Genomic DNA, 4,055 nt, shown 5'->3' with positions numbered 1-4,055 from the left:
CCCTGGAGGGTGATTTCTCGCTTTCTGTCTCTCTGTCTCTCTCTGTCTGGCGAGTGCACGTGCTTTATAGCAAAAAACTTCTCAAAAAAAAAAAAAAAAAGAGCCAGTGACTTCTGGGACCAGCAGTTAGCATAATGGCTATGTTACTGGACTCCCATGTAGTCAACCGCAGATCGAGTCTCGAACCAGGTGGATTAAACTCACGCTGGGCACATGTGCGTGCTTGCCCAAGATCCCGAGAGGAAAATGGAGGAAAAGGGATTGTGGCATGGCCATCCCCCCTGGGGAGTGATTTCTCGCTTTCTGTCTCTCTGTCTCTCTCGCTCTGTCTTTCTGGCAAGCACACATGCCCTATAGCGAAAACCTCTCCAAAGAAAAAAGAAAAAAAGAAAAGAGTCAGTGACTTCTTCCAAAGGAAATGAAACATTCTCTAAGCCAACAGACTACAAGTCTTCAGGTCAGCAGCCTCATGACAGGAGCCAAAGGGTAAAATGTAGCTATGTGTATCCATCACCACAACCAGGCTGGGGGTATGTGGGTGCCATGATGTCAGAGTCCACCACCATTACAAAGGACTGGTGTAGATCAGGCTTCCAGTACATATGGGTGTGCTGTGGGTTCTCTCTCTCTCTCTCTTTCACCAAGTTGTACAAGCCCAGAACTAGAATAGTTTCATGAAGCAGAAGCTGTACTAAATTAACAATCAGTAAGCATGGATTCTTCTTCTAGTTCTCCCACTACTTTGGCTGTGTGACCCTGGTTAAAAAAAAAAAATTGTGGGACCAGCAGTTAGCGTAATGGCTATGTCACTGAACTCCCATGTAGCCGACCATGTTTTGAATCCCAGACCTGGTGGCTTAAACTCACGCCGGGCACGTGTGCGTGCATGCCCAGGATCCCCAGAGGAGAATGGAGGAGAAGGAATTACGGTGTGGCCATCCCCCCTGGGGGTGATTTCTTGCTTCCTATCTCTCTGCCTCTCTCTGTCTTTTTGGCGAACGCACGCACCCTATAGCGAAAACCTCTCCAAAAAAAAAATTTTGTTTATTGTTGTTTTGTTTTATTTTCCTTGTGTGTAGAGTAAAAGTGTGTCCAGATCATTCCTATGATCCCCTCCTAACTGAACCGAGATTATGACTCTGTCTTGTTGTCTTGATTCATTTTTTGCTGTATAGTCCTTAACTCAAAAGCTCACCATTTCTTAGGTCTTTATTTACTCGAAAGGATCTCATACTTTGACATTCAGAGTGAATGAGGGGGAAGGAAAGGAAATACGAATGGTCTACAATTCTTCAAGGGGCTACAGCTCTTTCTCAAGGAACCTTGTGTTCAGAGGTGGAAAGCTTAGGAGAAGCGCAGGCAGGATCAAGGCCATGGATTCTATCTGTGTCTCAGGGCCCTAGAGCATCCCACTCCTTCCCCGGCAATGGGCCATATCCCCCTAGGTCACTGGGCATGTGCTTAAGTCTACCCGCCCCTTTTAGCACAGTTCTCCTTCCTAAAAAAGCAGTATCCTCCCTACTTCCTGAAAGGCTAGGGCATCTACCTCCAGAGCCCCCTGGAGGCCTATTTCACTTCCTGTCTCATCTTCATTCTCCCAGTCTCCCTTTTTCTCCCAGCTGCTACTACTAATAGGTCAAAGTAGAACATGAGGATGTCTCTCTGTTCTTAGCTTTCTTCTGAGGATATTTAACAATGGAGGGTTGCCACACAATGAGCTAGCTACAGGAAAGGGAAGCTTGATCTTTTTTCTCCTTCTAGTAGTTGAACACTCAGCTCTTTCTTTGGCCCCATCCTGCCACCTCCTCTTAATATTCCACCCATCCTTAGTATTGTCTTCTCTCAGTTAAGAGCCGACCAATCCTTCTACACAATTTACACTGCTATACACTGAGCCCTTTAAAACTGTTGAGGATATTAGTAATTTGGAAGGACAAGCTGGCGATGGATGGTAACCAATCCCTAGGCCCGTGGCTGTCTCTGCTAACAGTTTCCTTTCCTCACTTTGCTAGGGAGTCCCAGGGATTCCAAGGGACCCAACTGCATCCAGAGTACACTACCTGGAGGTCCACAGAGATGCCAAATTAAATAAAGGCTTCTGGGATTTTACAATACCTAGAAGTGAGATCCTATAAGGACTCCTGTCAACTTCTCATGGGGGACGGGAGCCATGACCCCAAAGGCATTTTGTGGTTGCACCTTTACCCAACGTGAGGGCTGGTGACTGACGCGTCACTTGACTCCATGACTTTTCCCTCCCTCAGAGCCCTCCCGGTGGCAAGAACTTGATTTAGACAGCAAGCCAATGCTGTTGTACGAATTTGCACGATGGGAGTGACTTGGCAAGTGGTTCATTCTTTCCCTTCTCTTCTTGGACAGAACAGCAGAGGTAACTCATTGCTATGACGGAGCATTCGTGTGATGGCGGTACAATTAAAAGATGCGTTCAGCTGAAATGCAGCATCAGAACTTTATACCACATCGTTTTTGTTCTGTTCGTCATAAAATGGGACTTCAAAGCCACATTATCTCATATTGTGGGTGAAGGGGGGGCTGTGTTCAAATAGGAATTTCATTATTAACATCACCGTGGTTAACCTGAGTGCCAAGATTAACAAAGCAGCCTAACCCTCTGGCAATTCACTGTCATTTAATATGTAGAGAGAGCCCACCCTGTGTGAAGAAATGGAGAGAACACACACGCGGCCCCTTCTCAACTGGACTTTATGGCCTGACAAGGCAAGGCCCACATCTGGCATATCTTTTCCATGAGAATATAAAAATGCCACGCAGGCATGGAGCAATCATTTCAGAGTCCTGTAAACCTTAATGTCGGTTGGTGTCAGCTTTTTCTGTCTCTCCCTACTCCACATAGAAATACTGTAGGTAGATCAGGAGAGAAACAACAGTATTCTTCTTTCTGTCTCGTGGATATTTAATTTACTGCTACTCCCCAAAAACCTGTTTTATGACAGGCACTTTTCTAGGCCCAGAAACATAGAGCTGAGAAATGTTAAGTGTTTAGACTCTCAGAATGCTTAGGTTTAAAGGGGTGACAAAAAGATAAAGCCAGAAGTAGAGCAGATGAGGCTACAGTGGGAGTGCCCTTCAGCCAGATCATTAAGGGAGCAGCGAAGGAGCTTGAATTCTGCAGGTAAAGAGGGTGCCGCGGAGGGGACTGGGGACTGGGAGGGGAGTGGAAGGGGTTCAGCTGTCAACCGTGTGAGCCAACGGCCAGGTTGTCACTTAGAAAGATGAACTGGATGGCTGGGGGAGGAAGGATGGAAGGGCAAAGACTCAAGTCAAGACAAGGGATTAAAGAGTTGGGATGCACCGGCAGAGACGAGGACCTGAACCCGAAGGCAGAGGGCTCTGTCTGTCACAGACTTGCCCACGCGGATCTTCAGCCACCACGTGCTCTTTCCTCAGCTAGCTGGCCTGAGAACATGCCTGCAGGGGCTGGACGGACTGCTGCTCAGCCTCACGTCCACCCAGAGCCTTAGTATGGAGGGAAGGGGTAAAGGAAAACAAAGGGACGATTCAAAACATGCACTCTATCTCCTGGAGATTTACTGCCAGGAAATGTCTAATTTTTATGTAATTTCATGTAAATGTCTTTTATGTAAAATGTATACTTATTAATGACCAAAGTTGAAAATGTATATCCACTGTTTTGGTCTATTTCGTACCATTAGGAATGACAGAAATAGCCCTTGCCAGTCATTTCAAACTACGTAAAGACTTAAAGTCATTTGCAAATGTTTCAATAGTCTTACATTTTAATGTATATGTACTTTATAAAAGAGAAGTAGAATGACTGATCAATAAAAGACATTCAAATAGAAAAATAGAGGGCCCGCCTCGTAGCCTAGTGCTGAAGGAAACTGAATCCCACATTGCTAACCCGCAGCTTGATCCTGGCCCCTGTGGCTTGAAAAATACAGCAGGCACCGATGAGTGTGTGCTCCAAATCCCGGGGCGATGGAGAAATAGAGCAGGGGTTGCAGTGTGATCACCTCCCATGAGAAGTACTCTTCCACCCTTGCCTTTCCCCA

This window comes from Tupaia chinensis, unplaced genomic scaffold (assembly GCF_000334495.1).
Source record: "Tupaia chinensis unplaced genomic scaffold, TupChi_1.0 Scaffold000541_1, whole genome shotgun sequence".
Taxonomy (NCBI): domain Eukaryota; kingdom Metazoa; phylum Chordata; class Mammalia; order Scandentia; family Tupaiidae; genus Tupaia; species Tupaia belangeri.
Note: the sequence above shows the minus strand (reverse complement) of the source record.